This window comes from Phascolarctos cinereus, unplaced genomic scaffold (genome assembly GCF_003287225.1).
Source record: "Phascolarctos cinereus isolate Bilbo 61053 unplaced genomic scaffold, phaCin_HiC Scaffold_726;HRSCAF=1367, whole genome shotgun sequence".
Lineage (NCBI taxonomy): Eukaryota > Metazoa > Chordata > Mammalia > Diprotodontia > Phascolarctidae > Phascolarctos > Phascolarctos cinereus.
Window position 1 is genome coordinate 373,047,739 of NW_027556098.1, and position 22,714 is coordinate 373,070,452.

General features: G+C 42.9%; 1 long non-coding RNA gene across 2 annotated transcripts in view; it reads left to right on the plus strand.

Moving 5' to 3' along the window:
- The window catches only part of LOC110206131 (uncharacterized), a 44,157-nt gene extending 26,911 nt beyond the window's left edge, over positions 1 to 17,246 (plus strand). For both annotated transcript variants that reach the window (XR_013482496.1, XR_013482497.1), the window contains 3 exons: positions 15,385 to 15,486; positions 16,433 to 16,593; positions 16,714 to 17,246. This is a non-coding gene — a long non-coding RNA (uncharacterized LOC110206131). The remainder of the gene's footprint in view (positions 1 to 15,384; positions 15,487 to 16,432; positions 16,594 to 16,713) is intronic.
- The last annotated feature ends 5,468 nt before the right edge of the window (positions 17,247 to 22,714 follow it).

The following is a 22,714-nucleotide window of genomic DNA, read 5'->3' on the forward strand; positions in this document are numbered from 1 at the left end:
ACCACATAGCTGCCCAATTTCAGTTCCCCCAGCTTCCCCAGAACTAGTTTGGTTATAGCAGAACTTTGCAAATCCCAAAGAAGACCAACACAAAAACAGTCCTAGCCTCAGGTAGTATCCATCTTGGAGTCTGCTGATGGCTTTAGGGCACCAGTTCTTACCCCTTTCTGTGTCATAGGCTCCTTTGAAAGTCCGGGGACATCCGTGGATTCCTCAGAACAATGTTCGTTGCTTACATTCACAATGAAGTAGGTGGTGGTGAAGTCAGGAAGGCCTTAGATCAAAGCCTGCCTGAGATGCTCCCTAGGTGTGTGATTAACCTCTGTCTGCCCCAATTTCCTTATCTTAGAGGCCGCTGATGCACAGTGGATAGAGCTCTGGGCCTGCAGTCAGGAAAATTCGAGTTCAAATTCAGCATCAGATACTTACCAGCTGTATAACCCTGAGCAAGTCACTTAACCTTGCTGTTTGCCTCAGTTTCCTCAACTATAAAATGGGGATAACAACAACAACAACAATAACATCTACTTTGAAGGGATATTTTAAGTATAAAATGAGATATTTGTAAAGTGCTTTGCAAACCTTAAAATGTTATATAAATGCTAGCTACTACTATTATTTTTGCTGGCTATTAATAAACAATGCTTAATTTCAGTTAGAGGTTAATGAAAATAAAGATTTGATTTTTTTTTCTGATCCAAGTTCACAATGAAAGTTAGGATTAGATCTTGCTGATGCATGGACCTCAGGTTAAGAACCCCTTCCCTAGAACCTCTGAGATAGTTCCTGGAATATGACTATTGTGGCTCTTCTAACATTCAAGCTTCAAACATATGGCCTCTCTCAAAGGGAAAAAGTAACCAGGGAGAAAGTCACACAGCCTGTCGGACCAGAAGAGCAGAGAGGAGTTAGGGAAGGAGGAGAGTGTGTGGAGGAGGGAGGGAAAGCACTTAGAATCTCTGGATGATTCGGGTTAGTCACAAGTGTTTTGTTTTTGTTTTCAGATGGGAGGGAAGTAAGAGGGAGAGAAGGTGTATTTTTGTTCACTGAAAAAAAATGAGACAATATAAACCTTTGTGTGATTGGAAATCCCCACTAGTCCTTAACACTAATAATTGTCAGGGGGGACTCTGTGCCTTTCTCTCCAGAAACTTTTTTTCATTAAGTGGGGAAATCCAGAATAAATGGAATTTTAAAAAATGATTCCCCCTCCTACTGGATTCTCCTGACCTCACTCAGCAAAAAAAAAAAAAAATCCTCTTAGAAAGCTCACTTTGCATTACTTTTCAATAGCTAGAAAGAAAGCTTGGAACCCCATTTTCCACGTTCTCTCCAAATGACTTTCTTGGCTCAAAAGCTGTCTCTTCCATCTGCCCCAGACTTGCCAGGCTGGAGCAAACGACCCCTCGGCTGTTTACTTAAGGAAAGAAATATCTCTGGGGAAAGGACTTTCTTCTTCTCTGTCCCATTCCACCAAAGCGCTTCCACCTGCTGTGGGCCTACACCACCATCTGCTGTTAAAAGGAAGACAACAGCCCAGCCGACCCGCTAGCCTCCCTTCCAATCCACAGTGGATGTCTTTTAAGTAGTAGGATTGTCGGAAGAGGGAGAGAAGGCGTGGTTGTAGCCGCTGGCTTGATTTAAGGTTACTAATGAGCTTGGTCAGAAGGCAGGAGCTGGCATAATGGACATGTTCCTTCGTTCAAGGATGTCAGCGAATCAGTCTTTTTCCTTGAAATTAAGTAAGGAGAGCCAGTGCTGTGTGATGGAAAGGGTTCTGGACCAGAAGGCAGGAGACGAGTTGAAAGCCCTACTTGGCTTTGATCTAGATGGGCCGGGTCAGGTCCCGCAACAAGGCAGTTGGGTTTGTAGAGTGAGTGTTTTTGATTCGTTGGCATGGGGAAGGGTTGGTGGGGAAGCCCCCCTCTCTCAGGTCAGATCAGCTGACTTAGCGAGGATGACACAGATGCCAGAAGTTCTACGTAAACCCAGGTCATCTGGCCTGAAGACAGCTCTCTATCCACTCTGCCTGTGCTGCTTTTTGCAGATGAGGAAACAGAGGCAAGGGCAGCATGTGGAAGTTATAAGGAAGCACATTTCTATTTGACATGAGGAAAAACTACTGAGCTTTCCAGACATGAAAACTAGGGCACGCATGTTTGTGGAGGTGAGAGTCCTGGGTCCCCTCAACTTTTCAATCTCCACTTGCAAAAATCTCACCCAGCTCTCCTTCGTGAATCTCCTCAATTTGCAGCGACCTGTTCCTCCTTTGACCTTAAGTAATGCCTTGTCCCCCTCATTTGTAGTTGTCTCCTAGTTTATAGTATAGTAATCTGGCATTTTTTGTTTGTTTGTTTTTTTGACTAGACAATGGGGTTAAGTGACTTGCCCAGGGTCACACAGCTAGTAAGTGTCAAGTGTCTAAGGCTACATTTGAACTCAGGTCCTCCTGACTCCAGGGCTGGTGCTCTATCCACTGCGCCACCTAGCTGCCACCTAGCTGCCCCCTTATCTCCTGGCCTTTTGAAGTAGTGCTTATGGATATTCTGATGCTCATTAGCTATGTCACCCTGGATAAGTCACTTCCTCTTGTTTTCCTCACCTGAAAAACAGGGGAAATGATGTGTGTTCTACCTACGTCATAGGGTGGTTATGGGGCCCAAGTGAGATAATGCATGTAAAGTGCTTTGTAAATGCCAGTCTTTGTGCAGAAGGCAGGAAACAATACTACCCTCTCCTCTGAGATACTTCCTTCCTTATGGATTTTCCTGAAACTGTTTTCATCTGATTCTACTCCTTATCTGACCTTTCCTCCTCAGTGTTCTTTGCTGGATCACCACCTACATCATGCCTTTTAACCGTGGGTGTCCGTTCCTCAAGACTCTGTCCTAGGCCCTCTTCTGTTCTCTCAACGCTCTCACTTGATGAGCTCATCTGGTCCCATGAGTTGTTATCATCTCTGTGCAGATGACTCCCAGGTTTCTTTATCCAGACCCAGTCCCCCTCCTGACTTCTAGCCCTACACAACCAACTGCCTACTAAATATTATGAACTGAATGTCCCAAAGGCATTTCAAACTCATCATGTCTGAAACAAAATTCATTATGCCACCTAGTGTGAGGCCTTTTCTAGGTTCCCCAGCTGCTACTGTCTTCTCATCTAAAGCTACCGTCCACCTACTCTGTGTGCATGTTGTATGTATAGATTGTCTCCTTAGAATATAACCTCCTTGAGGACAGGAGCTTACATATCCACAGCAATTCACAGTAAGCACTTAATATATGCTCGTTGAATGGTTTCCCAACTCCAACCCACTCACTCCTCTTTAAACTTCCCTATATCTATCAAGGGTTCCACCACCTTTCCATAGGAATCCAGGGTTGCAGCCACAAAGGTATCCTCATTCATCGGCCTGCACAGCCAGTTAGCTGCCAAGTGTTGTCAATTCTTCTTCCTCCTCAATAATGCTAGCTCACATTTACATAGCACTCGAAGGGTTACAAAGAGCTTTACAAATATTATCCTATTTTATATTCACAACAACCTTGGGAGAGGAGTGTTATTATTATCCCCATTTTATAGAGGAAGGGACTAAGGCAGATAGAGAGGCAAAGTGACTTGCCCAGGGTCACTCAGCTAGTAAGTGTCTGAGACTGAATTTGAACTCAGGTCTTCCTCATTCCAGGCTCAATGCTGTCTCTATCCTCTGTGCCACCTAACAGCCCTAGGTGACGAAGGCACCTCCTACCTGGACTATTGCAATAACCTCCAATTAGTCTCTGTGTGTGGTCTCTCCTCCGCAATTATCAGAATTATTTTTCTAAAATACAGATGTGATCACATAACTCCCCTACCAAATAAATTCCAGTGCCTCCCTAATATACCTAGTATCAAATACAAACTATATTGTTCAACCTTTCAAATCTTTCACAACCTGATTCCAACCTACCTTTCCATCCTACTTCCCTTTACACACACACACACACACATTCACAGTCCAGTTAAACTGGCCTTGTTAGTTCTTAAAAAAATTTTTTTTTGCAGATTCTTTCCTCAGTTACTTTATTTTATTTATTTATTTTTTTGTTAGTGAGGCAGTTGGGGTTAAGTGACTTGCCCAGAGTCACACAGCTAGTGAGTATCATGTGTCTGAGGCTGGATTTGAACTCAGGTATTCCTGACTTCAGGGCCAGTGCTCTATCCACTGTGCCACCCAGCTGCCCCCTTAAAATTTTTTAAAAATAATTTTTATTTACATTTTTTGAAAAAGAAAAACCTTTGTAACAAATAAATATAGTAAAAAAAATGAATCTACTTACTGACCATTTGCACAAATGTATGACTCTCCACCTTGGGTACGCCAATCACCTCTCACTCAAGGTGGTAGATAATATGCTTCATCTCTGGTCCTCTGGAGTCATGATTGGCCATTGCATTGATCAGAGATATTATGGGATAGCTCTCTGGGAGAGGTAGGGGAGAGATACTTGGAGAAATTATGGTGATTTTTAAAAAAAAAATCAATAAAAACTTCTTTAAAACAAACAAAAGGAACCTTTCCTTTAACTGTAGCTATAAAGTATACCTGGTCTTGTTCTCTTCTAATTTTTTTTAATGGTACGACTTTTCACATTCAAGTTGTATTTCGCTTTTAAGCTCACTGTTGCACGTGGTGTAAGATGCTGGTCTAAGCATAATTTCTGCCAAACTGCTTTTCCGTTTCCCCAGCAGTTCTTGCCAAATATGGAGTTATCTCTTGTGTGATTATGTTCTCCGCCCACCTCTTTATTTTACCGATGAGGGAACTGAGTCCCAGAAGGGTGAAGTGATTTGCCCTCAGTCACACAGGCAGTAATTGGCAGCGGGCGATGAATTTGAATCCCTGTGCTGTGACTGCCACTTGGCTGCGCCAGCTGGTAAGTGGTAGATCTCTAAGCTCAATCCCAGGCCTTTGGACTTGACTTAGAACTATAGATTTTCTTCAGGCTTATCTCTCTACTGATATTTGTCCCTGGATCAGTGGACAGGGAATATGAAAGCTCATTCTTATCCTCCTCTCTCCGTGGGAGAAAATTCTGTAATGAATTCCATCGGCAGGTGAGCAGACCTGAACAAAGCTGTGCTGTAAGAGCTAGTTTTGGTTACTTATCTGGAGAACTGGCCCTGTGCTAAACGTTCCCCATTTTCATGAAAACTAGAGCTGAGTGAGTGGGAGGGGCAGGCCACGCTGGTGTCAATCCAACTGGTTCCAAGCTGCCGAGCTTAGAAATACCATAGAGGCCCTGAGGCAGAGCTCTGGCAGAGTAGGAAGGGGTGGATGGGGAGGAAGGGAATGCTCATCTTCCCTCTTGTGGCATTTACTGGAATTACAGCTACCTATTAACTCATAGTAGGTAGAGTTAAGAAGCAAGTCAGGCCAGAGAGTTCAGGGAACTTCCCTGTGCGTGAGATTTAGGTATCTCTCTCTTGGTTGAACTGAGTTATCTTGCTCCCAATGGGAGAACTTCTTCACTCTATGTCTGGTAAATATTCTATGTATAACTTCTCTGATTTTTATTTTGCTAACAATTTGGATAAATGGGTTTTCTTGGAAAAGAAAGAAAGAGAGAGAGAGAGAGAGAGAGAGAGAGAGAGAGGAGAGAGAGAGAGAGAGAGAGAGGAGAGAGAGAGAGAGAGGAAAGAAGAGAAGGAAGAAGGAAGAAAGAAAAAAGAAAGAAAGAAAGAAAGAAAGAAAGAAAAGAAAGAAAGAAAGAAAGAAAGAAAGAAAGAAGAAAGAAAGAGAGAGAGAGAGAGAGAGAGAGAGAGAGAGAGAGAGAGAGAGAGAGAGGAGGAGAGAAGAAAGAAGGAAGGAAGGAAGGAAGAAAGAAAGAAAGAAAGAAAGAAAGAAGGAAAGAAAGGAAGAAGAAGGAAGAAAGAAGAAAGAAAGAAGGAAGGAAGGGAAGGAAGAAAAGAGAAAGGAGAAGAGAAGAGGTGGTGGGAGAGGTCAGGGAAAAATTCACCTATTCATCTCAGAACCTAGCCAGGGGTGGGGAACCTGTGAAGAACCATATGTGGCCTCGAGGCCGCAGGTTCCCTACATTTGAATCCTAGACTGTGAGAGCTAGGAATGACATCAGAACACAGAATGTCAGAGCTTGAAGGGACCTTGGAATATAGACTATTAGAACTGGAAGGAATTATTGAGGATAAGACAGGGGTGCTTGAGTATATTAGTGTTTTTAAAATTCTTCATGAAATCAGTGAATTAAAAGGAAAAAAGTTTAGGAAAGTATTTATATAGCCAACATGACAAAAACTCGCCCTCTAAAATATAAAGAACCATTAAAAATTCAGAGTGGTAATTCCCAGTCAAAGGATATAAACAGGCAATTTTTAAAAGAGAAAACAAATCCTTAATAATCACTTGAAAAAAATAGTCTTATTAGTAATCAAAGTGTTGCAAATTAAAACAGCGCTGACATATCACCTCATAACTTTCAAATTGGAAAAAATAATTAAAAGCAATAAAATTGAAAGTTGGCAGGTTGTGAAGAACTAGTTACTTCTAAAACCGTCACTGTGAACTATGCCCAAAGGGCTATAAAAACGCTCACACCCTTTGATCCAGCAAAGAGATAAAGAAAAAAAAAGGGTGGGGAAAGGACCTGTTTGCATAAAAATATTTATAGTAGCTCTTTTTGTGGTGGCTAAGAATTGGAAACTGAGGGAATGCCCATCAGTTGGGCAATGGCTGAATGAGTTGTAGTATATGATTGTAATGGAATATTATTGTACTATAAGAAATGACGAGCAGGATGATTTCAGGAAAACCTAGAAAGACTTACAAACTGATGCAGAGTGAAGTGAACAAAACCAGGAGAACATTGTACACAGTAACAGCAAATGTTTTATGATGATCAACTGTGAAAGACTTAGTTACTCTGACTAATACAATGATCCAAGATAATCCCAAAAGACTCATGGTGAAAAATGTTATCTGCCTCCAGAGAAAGAACTGAGGGAAGCATACTATTTTTCTTTCTTTCTTTCTTTCTTTCTTTCTTTCTTTCTTTCTTTCTTTCTTTCTTTCTTTCTTTCTTTCTTTCTTTCTTTCTTTCTTTCTTTCTTTCATTCACGAAATGACTAATATGGAAATATGTATCAGATTGCTTACCATCTCAGGGAAGGGGGAGGGGAGGGAGAGAAGGATAGAATTTGGAACTCAAAACTTAAAAAAAAAACACAACCTGAATGTTAATAAATGTTTTTACATTTAATTAGGGGGAAAATAGTATTAAAAATAAATAAATAAAACTGCCTCCACTCTGGTGCCAGCCCTCATCACCTCATACCTGGATTACTGCAGTAGCCTTGTGCCTGTACAAGTGTCTCCCCACTCTAGTTCATCCTCCATCCCGCTGCCAAAGTGATCTTCCTAAAGCTCAGGTCTGACCATGTCACCCCCCACCCTCCACATACTCAATAAAGTCCTGTGGCTCTCCATGACCACCGGCATCAGATATAAAACCCTCTGGTGTCCAAAGCCCTTCACAGCTTAGCCCTCCCTGCCTTTCCAGTCTTAACACCTGACACCCTCCCACTACTCTCTGATCTTGTGATACTGGCCTCTTGCCATTTCACAAATAACATACTCCACTTCCCAGCTCTGGGCATTTTGTCTGGCTGTCCCCTAGGGCTGGAATGTTCATGCTCCTCAGCTCAGCCTCCTGGCTTCCTTTGATGCCCAGCTAAAATCCCGCCTTCCACAGGAAGCCTTCCCCAACTCCTCTTCATTCTAGTGCCTTGCTTCTGTTCGTTATTTCCCATTTAGCCTGTTTGTACATACTTGTTTGCTTGTCTCCCCCACTGAACTGAGAACTACTTGAAGGCAGGGATTGTTTTAATTTAAATGTAACCAGATATATAAGTAATCGCAAGCAACCTCCTCAGAATCATACCCAGTGCTTTCGTCCTTTGCTCCACATTGAGAAGTTGAGGTTGCCCTCCCTACCAATGGCAGCTTGCCCTTCCACTGAATCATCTTCCCTTTGTCTCCTTGGCTTAATCCGTCCTGCCTGCCTTCGAACGTGCTCAGATTCCCCCAACCCACCGAACCTTCACACACACACACACCCCTTATATATTATATTGTCTTTTTTAGTTATTAACCTTTCTAGGGGGATTTAGCAGCTGCCCTTTTAGGAAGTAGCTGAAAGAGCATTGGGGGTACAGAACTTGGGTCAGGTAAGTTTTATTGGGGAAAGGGTATAGGTTAGTCGGAGATCTGGGGGGGGGTTACCACTGTGTTAGGCCTGCCCACCAACTTTACTGAAGTGTGTGTGTGTGTGTGTGTGTGTGAGACCTAGGATGATTTCCCCAGGTGAAATAGGGAAATATTGAGATAGAGAAGGTTCAGAATTTCCTTTGGGGCTTTAAAGACTCTCCTCTTTTATGCACCCAAAGTTCCACCATTAGCACTTAATGAGTTCCTTTGTCTCCCTCAGGATGTCATGCCAGCCAGAAGGGGGAAGGGAGAGAAAACCCAGGAGAGGAGGCTTTGCTGGGGAAAGATGGACGAGTCTGGGAATCACTTCCCTTCAGTTTCTTCACCCATAAAAAAGGGGAATTAGACCAGATGATTGCTAAGATCACTAGTGGTACCAACATTTTGTGTCTAAACCAATGAAAATGGAAGGGAAAAAACACAACCTAACAGAATTTGCCATAATTATAATGAATAATGATAATGACTTATAATTATAATATTCTTGTCTCTTGCCCCTCCCTCCTATTTTTGCAGAACTGTGCAACTATAGATTGGCACATAGCTGCCTTGTTTCCTCCTTCTTTTTTAGTTATTGTAAGGAAAGGCTCTCTGGACAGGAGAGAAATATATGACAAAACCAAAAGAAAATAATTTTTTATTACTCATTTTATGAGTCTATGAGGTAGGAGTTTTGGACTTACCTTCATGATAAATTGAATAAATTCAATTCAGCAAACATTTATTAAGTACTCAATATAGGTTACTCGAACAAGATGCTGATCTCCAGTCTCTGGGCATTTTCTCTGGCTATCCCCAATGCCTGGAATATTTTCCTTTCCCTCCTCTGATTCCTGGTTTCCCAGGCTTCCTTCAAAGTGCCAGCTAAACTCTCACTTTCTACAAGAAGCCTTTGCTAATCTCCGTTAATTATAGTGCCTTTTCTCTGTTGATATCTCCAATTTATCCTGTATATAGATTGTATATACCTAGTTGTTTGTATGTTATCGCCTCCATTAGACTGTGAACGGACCCTACTGTCCATGAGGTTTTCTTGGCAAAGACACTGGAGTGGTTTGCCATTTCCTGTCACATAGTAGGCCCTAAATAAATGTTTATTGACTGACTGAATGATAAGGTCCTGTGCTAGGTTCTAGGGGAATTATAAAGCCCATAGTCTCTGCCCTGATGAAGCTTAAAGTAGACAGAAGCAAGGAAGGGAAAGATGCAGAGATAGAACTAAATCAGGCTAAACTCCATTGACATTCCCAGAAACAAAAGGGAGAATTTTCTTTGTAAGACTTCTCTTTTCTTCTTACACACACACACACACACACACACACACACACACACACATTTATTGATATCTTTTGTCTTTATATCACCTTGATTTCCAAATATATCCCTTCCTCCCCCTCTGCTCAGAGAGCTATTTCTTGTAAAAAAAAAAAGAATGCAAGACAGACAGAGACAGACAGAGACAGAGACAGAGAGATAGAGAGAGACAGAAAGAGAGGCAGAGAGAGGGAGGAAAGGAAGAAAGGAGGAGGAGGGCAACAGTTGGGCAAAACTAAACAAAGATTGAGCCAAATCTGACAATATTTGCAATTTTCCACAGTAATAGTCCCTCACCCCAGGATAAAAGGAAGAGAGGTGAGTTTTTTCATCTTATATTCAGGGACCAAGTTTGGTTTTTATAATTACGGAGTATTCAGTTTTATTTCTCAAACTTATTTCATTTAGGTGTTGGAATCATTGCTCATATTGTTTTCTTGGTTCTACTTCCTTCGTTTTGCATCAGTTCATCTAAGACAAGTCTTCCTATACTCCTTTTTTCATAATTGCCTTTTTTTAAGTGGAGCAATAATGTTCTATTACGTCTGTGCACCATGCTTTGTTCCACCCCTCCTCCAACCACGCACTCCACGGAGGCAGCCTCCTGTGTTGCTGTTCTTGCTCTTGCTTGCAGGTCATTTAAGAATTCTAACTTTATAACTTTCCTCAGAGCTGTTACTTGGGCCCCTTCTCTGTTTTTCTGTTAGTCAGAGGGAGGCAGCGTGGTGCAAAGGAGTCAGAATGCCTGGGTTTGGGTATCTACTCCTCCATGTTTTAAACGACTGTGTGATTCTGGGCAAGTCATTTAACTTCCCTGTTTCCCCATCCATAAAGTGAGGATAATACCAATTGTGCTATCTCTTTCCTGGGATTTAACAATCAATAAACATTTATAAGGTGCTTACTATATGCCAGACACTGTGTGAGGTGCTGGGGATAAAATCATGAACCAGTGCCTGCCCTCAGGGAGTTCACTGTTTAGCTTGGGGAAACAACAGTGTGTATAATTATATATGAAATATGCAGAGTTCATACAAAGTAATGAGGGTGGGGTGGAAGCGCTAGCAGCCAGGATGATCAGGACAGGCCTCAAGTAGGAGGTGACCCTTGAGTTGAACTTTGAAGGAATGTAGGGGGTCTAAGAGCTAAGAGGAGGAGGGGGCGCATTCCAGCCTGAGGGGACAGCCTGTGAGGGGCACCAGAAGTAACTCTTACACGGATCCAATAAGCTAAGGTATGCAAGATCTTATTATGCTGAAGTACTTGATAGATGTACTATTATTAAGAAAAGAGTATCAGAATATAAGGGTTTGTAGGGGATTGGAAAAGGGGATCAAATTTGCTGGCTGTCTCTCGTCTCTACAGTGATCCTATGAAAGTTTGTACCATTTGGGGGCACCTGCGGAACCCAGGTTTCCAGGGGACATAAGCAGGACCCTGGATGCTAGGGGGGAACAACACCCCAAGTGGAGAAAATAAGCGTTAATTAAGCACCTACTGTAGACCAGGCATTGTGCAGACACTGAACTTACAAAAGAACCTCAGTAGCCCTCAATAGCTTACATTCCATTGGTGTGTATATAAATGATGTGCACTCAGAAAATGAAAATAGAAACTACATACAAAGTAATTGGGGGTAGGGGAGCTGTAACTAGGTAAATTAGGTTAGGCTTCCTGTTAAAGGCGGCACTTAGCTGAACTGTGAAGGAAGCTGGGGATTCTATGGGGGTGGGGGGAAGGCATTCTAGGCATGAGGGCCACCCTATACAAGGCCTAGGGAAAGGGATGGAGTGTTCTGTCTAGGGAATGGACAACTGCCCAGCTTTGTCAGAACCAAGAGCCAGTAAAGAAGAGTGAGAAGTAATAAGCCTGGAGTAGAATGGCAGCATATTTCAGAAGGCTTTATTTAAAAGACAAACAGAGGAGTTTTTAGTCTATCCTAAAGACTTGTGGGATCATAGTGACTGATGAATTTAGGCAATTTGGTCATTTACAATGGGATTGGAACAACTAGATATAAGGACAGCTGAACAAGTCCAATATGGCCCTTAAAAACTATTTATTTTTTAATTACTTATTTTTAATCAACAAATATTGAATTTTCTGTCCTCGCCACCCTTCATAAAAAAAAAAGGTAGAGAAAACTCTTGTAACAAATACGCACAAACATGGACATATCAGCCATGTCAAAAAAATGTCTAAAAAAAACCCAACCCGACAACAACTTCACAGGTACGAGATAGCCAAGGTGTGGTTAAACAGCAACTGATCTGAAAAACATCTTGAGGTTTTAATGGACCACAAGCAGAATGTGAGTCAGCAAATATGGCAGCCAAAAAAAAAAAAAGCTTATGCAATCTCAGACTGCATCTGGAGAGGCATAGTTTCTAGGAAGAGGGAGGTGACAGTCTTATTGTCCTCCTTCCTTGTCAGGCCTCATCTGGAGTATTGTGTCCAGCTTTGGGTCCCACAATTTAAGAGGGACATTGAAGAGTTGGAAAGTGTCCAGAAGAGGACAACAAGGATGAAGAAAGTCCATGTTGTATGAGGATTAACTATTATTATTATTATTATTATTATGTTATTAATACTATTATACTATAAGAAATAAAACAAGGGATAGTTTCAAAGAAACCTGGGAAGATTTTTATGAACTGATACAGAGTGAAATGAGCAGACACAGAACAATTTATACAATAACAGCACTGTAAAGACAAACAGCTTTGAAAAACTGAAGAACTCTGACCAATTCAGTGACCAACTATGATTTGATAATGAAGCATGTTAGTCACCTCTGGACAAAGACATGATGGACTCGAGGTGCTGACTGTTTGTCTGATATCTCTAGGAGGTATAGAAAAAATAGAAAAATAGAAATAGAAAATAGAAAAAATAGAAAAAAATCTCAGAAGTCATTCCTACTCCAAAGAGGCAGTTGAGATGATATCAATAATGACCAACTCATATGCCTTTTTTTTATTTTTATAAACCTTTATAATAATGGTCTACAAATTCAATGAAAAAGTTCTTGATGAAAATATGAGATGGAAACAGGCGAGTTTTTGTAACCAATTTTCTATAGCAAATTGCATCTACATAGCCACATAATTGACTGAAAGGTGAGGTGTAGAAAATATAAGATCTCACTATATTGTTTGCTGATTTTTAAAAAATGTACGCTCAATGGCTGTACTCCAACAAAGGAGTCTCTCATACAAGACATAGAAGATTCCTTAGTATATGAAGTGCCTAAGATGACTCTGTTCAATGACCTTCTGATTATTAACGTCAAATGAGTTAAAACAGCAATGTGTGCTCACCAAAGGTATTGGCCACTGTTATGGACGGTGTCCTGCACAGAATCCAAATCCAAGAGAGATCCTTTATATATATGGAAGCTCTCCAGAGGCTCCTGTTTGCAGATGACATTATGCTGATTCCATGAAGCTCAAGAACGTTGAAGGGCCTGCTTAAGGAGATCCATGGTTACTCAGAAGAAACTGACCAAACAGTGTCTATAGGAAAAACTAAATGGATGAAAAATGTGTGTTTTCCAGGCTCTGGCATGCAGGAAAGTCAGTCCATTGAATCGACCCATTAGTGGACACAGCTTGAGCAGGTACTGAAGGTGAACAGTAAGTTGGGCCTAGGATTGAATTAGAGGAAAAGAGTGGGCTGGATTTCATTTGGGAAATTCATCTCTGCTCTTTATGATCCCAAGCTGCTCCATGACTTAACGTAAATGTTCTCTAGGTAATACTGTGTGGCCGCAGATCTTGCAACAGCATGATTTCTGAAGAATACAAGTTGTGGGTCACCTAAAGGTCAAGGAGGACATACGCAGTGGGCAGAAGTAGGCTGCAGAATACAGGGTTTCTCCCAAAGTCGTAAGCGCAGTTTGAAGCGCTGGTACCTGAAAACTGTGCTAAGACTTTTGGAACATCCTGTATTTCCAAGAATGACCTCCATTCGAGCAGGTGGCATAAGTACTCTAATGGATCTATGATCTAATTGATTTGAATGCCCCTTCCAATGATGCAAATGGCAACTTGCCCATATCTGCCCATTCAGTGTGACTTTGAACCCTGTTCCACCATAAGTCTGCCATAGGAGGTTTGTTGAACATGCTGGAGGCCTTTCTAGCATTTCTCCAAACATCTCATGAATGCCTATGGATTGTCTGAGTGTCCGTAGGTTACAGGACTAGCTGCACGTCTTCTTTCCAAGTCCTATATTTCTCTGAGGGCATGTTATTCAAAGCTGGCCTCAGATACTTACTAGCTATGTGACCTTGGACTCACTAGCTAAGTGACTTTGGACTTACCAGATAAGTGGCCTTACTTCATCTTTGTTTGCTTCAGTTTCCTCAACTGTCAAATGAGGATAATAATAACACCTCCCTGTTGCTACGATCCATGTCTTGGCTCTGGACATTTTCTGTAGCTGTTCCTCATGCCTGCAATGCTCTTCCTCTTCAGGGAATCCTTCCCTGGCATCCTTCAAATCTCAACCAAAATCCCCCTACACCCCCTTATGCAGCCCTCCTTTGTAACAAGAAGCCCACCTAAGCAAATCTAATCCACACACAGGATATTCCAAAGTCTGGACTCATTGTTTGCCTCATTTCACAGCCATAGTCCACCCTCTCTCAACCACCTGAATGGGCACAGTAGCTATCTTCCCACTTACACCATCTCCACCGCTGCCCCAGCCCCTGCCCCCAGAATGATATTTGTAATATGTAAATCTCATCATATCACGACTCTGCTTACAAATCTTCTGAGGTTAATCAATTAATCAACAAATGCACTGTGCCAGGTCCTGGGAATGCAAGTTCAAGGAATAAAACAGTCCCTCCTCACAGGGAGTTAACATTCTAATGAGAAAGATAAGCACATATAAAAACAGAGAGAGAACAAATATAAAGTAAATACATAGAAATGTATACAAAGTGGTTAAGCACACGGTAGTTTGAGAGGGAAGATGCCGGGAGTTAGAGAGATCAGCAGAGGCTTCCTGCAGAAGATGTGTCTTTAATGAAGAGAGGGACTCTGGGAGGTGCAGGTGAGTGAAGTCCAAAGTCTTATGCCTGGCATTTGATGCCCTTCCACAATCTCCATCTCCTAGAACAGTGGTTCCACTGAGTAGTTCACAAGCCCTATGGAGGTTCATGATAGTAGTTCAAGGGATTCACACTAAAAATTCTTTAATGATGTTTTAAATAGTAAACATTTACTCAGTTATATTGCAAATATATTTTTCCTCTTGACACGAGCATGTGCATTTTTGAAGCATTATAGGTTTGTTTCTGCAGTGATTCAAAGCCATCATGATCACATGTGCAATGCTTTTAGTGTTCATACAGTGATTATACCAAACTTTGGTCACTTCTGACCTTAAACACAATATGTTCTTGAAGTTTTTCATCAGACTGTTTCCAAACTACCACGGGGTTGTGTCCTATTTTCAAAAGATGATCAGATGCATGTGCCTATCCTCATTTGCATTCTGTATATTGACCAGACCAGAGCAGCTTCCTCATTCCACTCCATTACCCTGTAATCCTGTCTCATCAGTTGTATAATGATACAATCAAGATGCCATGAATGTTTACATTCTTGCAGCACAAATATCCAGCAATATGAAAGCCATGATCACTGGGCATGCACACTACAAGCTATCGTGAAACCATCACAGGCCATCATAAATATTCTGCAGAAAAAAACCTTGTATTGCCTCTCATTATTAAGGTTGTTTTCCAATTTAAGCTTGTTCTCTATTTATGTTACTATTCTTCTCTTGGGCAGATTTTTCGTAAACTAGTTGGCAACACTTTCTGTGAGAGTAGCCCAGCTGCCAGCAGGAGAAGAGAAGAAAGACACATCTGAAGAAATTCTTTCCTTACAAAGGTCGGTTTATGTATACAAGAATTGTTTAAAAAACAAATAAACATGTAGTATATGCAATTGAACTGTAAGTATATTTGTCATTTAATACAGTGCTTGTCATTAGCCAGTAGAAAAGTAAATATTTTATGTTGTAACTAGCTTGCCATTTTCATTAATTGTTTAGGTGTCTAAAAATTTAAAAATGAATTTCCACCTCTTAGCAAGAGAGCTTGTAAAATTCTCCTCCCTTTTTCCATCACACATTTGTGTGAGCAAACATTTTCACTTTATTCTTGTTTTAAATCAAAATACAGACAGAAACTTGATATGAAACCAGATTTAATTCTGTGGTTGTCTGATGAGCCAAATTACAAATATTTGTTCAAATAAAAAAGTACAACATTGAAATTAAGTTTGTATATGATTATTATATTATATTAAACATCTTCTGAGTTGTAACCTATTTCATCAAAATGTTATGTTCAACAAAATCTGTCAAACAAAGAAATCTGTAAGATAAAGAAATATAATATGAAGGCTTGTAGATAATAGTAAATATATGAGGTCTTGCTAGATTACTTTTTAAAATTCTTATAAAATGGGGCAGCGAGGTGACGCAGTGGATAGAGCATGGGCCCTGAAGTCAGAAGTACCTGAGTTCAAATCCGGACTCAGACCAACCACTTGACACTTACTAGCTGTGTGACCCTGGGCAAGTCACTTAACCCCAATTGCCTGGAAAAAAAATTTTCTTATAAAATGTCCCACATAGAATGTTCATAATTATTTTATAAGTAGAGTTCTACAATTTTATACTTAAGAGTTTTCATAATTCTGAGGTAGAATAACATTTTATATTTTATGATTAAAATTATATAATTATAAATTTTAATTCAGAGCTTCTGGAGGCAAAAATTATCATTGTAGTTATTGCAAGTGGAATAGAATTTGCTTTGCTCATATCCAGAAAACCTAACATGGAGGCCTTCACATGGGAGAAGGCAGAGACCTATTTCTCTGAAAGAAGACATGCTGTGTTCCCCTACCACGTGGGTGGGAACAACTTCTTTCTATTGTCTGTGTAGTTGGAGCGAGCTGCATCCAAGGAGTCTGAAGTTCACCCACAGGGTAAGCATCATGAACTGACCTGGGTGAGGGGGAGGACTAGCTTCCTTCCCCACGTTTTCAGGCTCCATGACCCTGAGAAACAGGTTTGGAGCTTTCTTCTGTTTTGTTTGTCCCTTTCAGCTCTAGGGGCGGCCAGTGGAGCCCCCGGACCGAGTAGGCCGTGGTGACCTTGGAGGCAGAATTCTAGGCCAGAGCGATGTTGCCAGCCTGTCAGGGAAGCTGTGAGAGACCGGGTGCCTGGGGATTGAGCCTGATAGGGAACCCTGGTGGGAACTATCTAGGAAGTGAGCTGAGCTGTGAACCTCACTCCCTGGACATGGAGGTGATGTGGGGGGCCGGGGGCAGTGGAGAGCGAAGCCCCTCAGGTGCTGGGAGTGACACTTGTGTTCTTACTGTGTCTTTGAGTAAACGTTCCTTTGTAAAAGCGAATCTGTCAAGAGGTTATATGGCACTGGGGTGCAGAGGACCCCCTAAAACTAGGGGAACACTGTTGGTGGGGCCTGGAGCCAATGGTGGAGGGACTGATAGTGGAGATCCCTGGAGGGAAGGGCCCAATGTAGCACACCTGGCCTTCAGGCAGTGGGGGCCAGGGTGGCCACTGTTACAGAAGGACTTCATGAATAAATCTGATTATTATGAGTAGTATATTGTTACCGCGGGGAGTCACGGCACTTTTTTTGTTGTTGGAAGAGGTTCTTGGAACAAAAAAATTGGGAACCACTGACCTAGAACAATGCCTGGCACACAGTAGGTGCTTTAAAAAGTGCTTGCTAGATCAGCCCTTTCCAGCTTTATTTCATATTACTCCCAAATTCACTTCGTATAGTTCACCTAAACTATGCCACTCTTTGCTCCTTGAATACCACTGTGGCTTCCTGCCTCAGCACCCTTTGCTCAGGCCATTTCCTCTGCCTGGGGTGCCCTCCCCTGCCCTCCCTACCAAGTCTCTCCCCACCCTTTAAAATAGAACTTACAGGCCGTCTCTTCCAGGAAGCCTGCCCTAATCATACGACATGTCGGTTACTTCCCAGGCTTCCTAAAGCACTCAGTGTTATTACAGCTTCTGTGCTGGTGTCTTAGCCTCCTTCCACACTGACAGGGCAGGGACCTGGCTTATCTCAGCTTTACATCTTCCCTGCCACCGCCCACTTGGGTGGTTGTTGTTGAATCATTTCAGGCCAGTCCAACTCTTTGTGACCCCATTTGGTGTTCTCTTGGCAGAGATACTGGAGTGTTTGTCATTTCCTTCTGCGGCTCATTTTACAGAGATATATTTATTATTATCTACAAGTGACTTGCCCAGGGTCATACAGCTAGTGAGTGTCTGAGGCCAAATTTGAACTCAGGTCTTCTGGTCTCCAGGCCCAGCCCTCTATCCACTGCACCACCTAGCTGCCCCTATGTTGGCAGTAGGTGGAGATAAATATTTAAAAGCTAACGATCCAACTTCATCTGTTTCCAGTCCTCGCTCCCGATTCTGCCTTCGCTGATCATAGCAGCCCTTCATGCATTTAAAGACCTTCCCTTTAGCCTTCTTTTCTCAAGATTCAACATGCCCCATTCACAAGGTCTGAGAATTTAGATCAGGAAGGGACCACAGAGATCATCCCGTTCGATGCTCAGTTTTACAGATGGCAAAACCGAGGCCCCTAGAGACAAAGGGACTTGCCCAAGGGTCTCACAGGAAAGTAAGTGGCAAAATTTAAACCCAGCACCTCTCACTTCCAGTCCAGAACTATTCCTCTTCACCACTGAAGGTGTGACTTTTTGGTGGGACCTTAACTCTCTGAGGCTCAGATTCCTGGGGAAAAATAAGCTGTTATTAAGTACCTCCTGTGTGCCAGGCAACGTACTAAGCACTGGACTACCTCCCTCTCAAGAGTATTAGGAGAACAGCTTCAGAGAAGTGTGAGCTAATTATTGCCTAGTTAATTCATAGCATGGAATTGGGGACTTCCCTGGGGGGGGCAAGGGATAGCATGGGGGCAGGTGAGGGGGATTTGTAAGATATAATAGGCATTTGTAAGATATAATAGGGCTTTATGGTGAAGGCTGGAATGCCAGCTGAAGCCTGGGTTTTTGTCTGTTCCTCCAACCCTTAACCCACTTCTTACCAGGGTTTCTGGCTCCTTCTAGAGGATTATCAAAATTCCCCTTATACACTTGGAAGAGAAGCCTGGAAGGGTCAATGTGTAATACAAAAAAAAAAAATAATAATCCCTAATGGTGGATTTTCAGACATGGGAATTTTTTGAAGGCAGGGGATCCTTAGAGGTTCCCTGCAATCACATCACACAGGTTGCTGTCTAATGAACCACCTGTAGGTAGTGGACCCCATGCCTCTCCCCAATGCCCACCTCCTTCCTCCTCCTCCTCAGGGCATCTGAACTTGGTGTGAACATAAACCACAGACCTGTGGGAGGCAAGTGGAAGGGTGGTAGAAGGGGAAAACCCCTCCTTTTGTTTCAGAGTTTCAGATTGAATCGTAAACATGAAAAGTAACCCAATAAGTAGGTGTTGGGGAAGACCAAGACATCCCCATTTTTTAGTTCATGGAAATCCCTTAGTGTCTTCACTAGTCTTCTTCCCCTTCTTTGATCTCACTCCCACACCCACCCTCCCATCCCTCACTCCCCATAGCCATTTTGCCTTACAAAAGTGCTTGGTAAAAAATGGGATACTGCCTTCAATCTATTATTCAATCAATCAGCAAATAATAAGTGCCTACTATGTGCCAGGTGAGTCACTGTGGGTACAAGTACACAGAAGGAAATAATCTCTACTTGAAAAGAGCTCACAGTCAAATGCCCTGGTGAGAGACATCTCTCAAGGCTTTGGATGTGGTATCCTCGGGGCCTGGGTTCAGAGGAAAAAGGCCAAGAAGCCAAAAGGGAACAGGACCTTTAGGGATGGACCCAGGGAAGAGTCAAGGAGGGAGGAATGTGAAGAAAAAGATGGGGAACAGTGATCTAAGAAGCAGGCCCAGGATCAGACTGTGAGCTCCAAGAAGTCAGCAACCATGCCTCCATGTTCTCTTTGCACCTGGCAAGAGAACCTACGTGCACAGGAACACGCACGCACGCACCCACAAGCCACAGACACCGGGCAGAAACTCAGTGACATTTGCTGAGTGAGAGACAGCAGACCCGAGTGAGTGGGAGGGACCTTTAGTTCTGTGTTATATCAATGGTATTTCTATTTCTGGAGGGGGAGACGAGGACAGCCTCATTCAGAGTCTCCCTGTACTGTGGTCTTCAAACCTTTAGGTTAAGACAGAGAGGCCAAGTAGAGTCACACAGCCTTTTTTTTTTTAAACTCCCCCAGGTCTTATTTCTTGTTCTTACTTGCTGCTGCCTCCTGGAATACTCAAGCACTTTCTTCTGATTCCTCTGAGTCAGGGGGAACTCCCAACAACAGGGGAGTTAGTTACAGGGGAGGTAGATTTCAGCTCAACCTAAGAGAAGAGTTTTCTGAGCGGCAGGATCGTCAACCACAGAGCAGTTCACTACAGCCGGCCGCGAGCTGCTCCTTCCCTGGAAGTGTTTCAGCAGGGTTCAGCTGGCTGTGGGGCCAGGGAGGCGATGTTTGGAGGCTGGACCAGGGAGGATGTTTGGAGGGGGCCCTCTGGGCCCCCATCAGCTCGCAGATTCTATAATTGTCTGAAATGAGAACAGACTATCAGGCGTGTTTGAACATGTGGGCCGGGCAAAGACCAGGTGGATTGATTAGTCATTTAGCCCCCATCTCTTCACTCCAGAGGTTGCGGGGAAGGAGGGGCAGGAATGATCATTAGATATAGACTGAGAGTTGGAGGGGTCCTTAGAGGTCCTGGATGAGGCTTCTAGACCAACCTCTTCATTTCACAGGTGAGGAAGCTGAGTCACAGAGTGTTTAAGTGATTTGCTCAAGGTCACACAGGTGGAAAGTGTCAGGCACAATACCTAGGATTCTTTCCATCAGAGCAGGCTGACTCTTGAATGAGAAGGAAATGGACCTGATGTTCAATCAATCAGTCAACAAACAAGCATTTATTAAGCATGTCCTGTGTGCTGGGACCTGGGTATACAAAGATACAACCCCTCTGGACAAGTGTAGACTTCTCCTCCACGTGAGGGTAAAGTTACTTCGCGGAGCTGGGCCTCTTATTGTGTGTTGGGAACAAAGACAGGACCGCACCTCTGAAATGGGGGACCTGAGACGAGGGGAGCGAACGTTCGTGTTCCAACAGAGATTTTCAGGAAACTGACTCATGATGGGGAGGCATCGGGAGAAGCTGGTAGGAATCCTCCCTCCCTGGTGGGAAACAAAGCCTTCCATGGAAACTCCCCGAGTCTCTGCTGTCTGGGCCCATGCTGTTGGCAAGAGAGCAGGACCCCTGACCCAACTAAACAAGTCTCCTGTCCTAGTAATAAGCCCTGTGTGCCCTCCTGGGTAGGGCAGTCAGAAAGCCCTATCTGTTAGAGGTAGGAGGAATGTCAGGATGTGCAGTATTAGAACACAGGATGACAGAGCTGGGAGGGACCTTAGAACACAGAATGGCAGAGATAGAGGGGCCTTAGAACACAGGATGGCAGAGCTGGGAGGGGCCTTAGAACACAGGATGGCAGAGATAGAGGGGCCTTAGAACACAGGATGGCAGAGCTGGGAGGGCCCTTAGAACACAGAATGTCAGGGCTGGGAGGGCCCTTAGGCTATAAAATTTCAGAAAGGGGCCTTAGGGGCCTGCCTATCTCCTGCCTCAGCTCTGGTCATCATCTTAATCTCTCCATCTCTGAAACCTAGGAGTCAGGTCCTAGATCTACTAGGTCTGATAGGTGATCTGAGATCCACCTCTTCATGCCATTTCCAGGCCATTTTTACCCCCAGTCCCTTATTCAATTCCCCTTTATCTGTTGTCTTTCCCCATTAGAATGTGAGTTTCTTGAGGGCACACAGGAAGCACTTAATAAATTCCTGATCTGTCTATCTACCTGTCTTATCTATCCATCCCTCCATCCCTCTATCCAATCCATCTCATTTCATCTATCTATCTATCTATCTATCTATCTATCTATCTATCTATCTATCTGTCTATCTGGTGTTTGTCGCTTAGATATATTTTGTATGTTGACATGGGACATCTAAATTCAATTTGAGGCAGGCACGAATATCTCTGTAATCTTGCCCACCCCTCTCCAAGGAAAACTTTAATTCCTGGTTACTCTGTTCTTCTCCTAGAGAGAGGATTCAGGACAAGAAGTATATCTCTCAGACCCTCCTCCCCCTATTGCTGATTTAGAGGCATGGGATTTTTTTAGATTCATATTATTTTCCTGATTAATATCCCTTAGAGGGAAAAGGGGTGACCCTGAATAAGTACTCCTTCCTACCAAATGCTAGTTACACAAAAGATTTGTTGTTCAGTCACGTCCAATTCTTCATGACCCCATTTGGCGTTTTCTTGGCAAAGATCCTGGGAGTGGTTTGCCATTTTCTTCTCTAGCTCATTTTACAGTTGAAGAAACTGAGGCAAACAGACTTAAGTGTCTGAGGCTGGATTTGAACTCAGGTCTTCCTGACGCCAGGACCTGCACTCTATCTACTGTACCACCTAGCTGCCCTTACAAAAGACACCACATGATAAACAACCAGCAAATCTATTTATCCAAGATGATAGCAAACAGAAATAAGAAAAATTACAAAGATTAGAATATACCAGAAAATACACCAAGTGAATGAGCCCTCCCACTGGAAATGCACTGTCTCAGCTCAACACGAGATACGCCCTGATCTCACCCAAGGAGAAGTTCTCCAGCGTCTCTCGGGAAACATGACAAGGTACCAGCTCCCCTCCATGTCTGCCACTTCCCAAAGTCTTTTTTCCCCCCCAATTTCCATAGGTATCTCTCTCCCTGAAGAAAGCATGGAACCACGTGTGTCTCTGGAAACAGGAATGAGGAGTGGCTTTTCTCTCCAAAGCACCAGCTCCTCCTCTCACGCATTCAGGCACAGAGTCATGGTTCTCTCCATTAATGGGAAAAGCCTTGTGTTTGAAGCCCGGGTTACGTAGCTTAGAACAGAGAATGTCAGAGTCTGGAGAAAGCTTAGAATATGGAATGTTGAGGTCGGAAGGGGCCTAGGA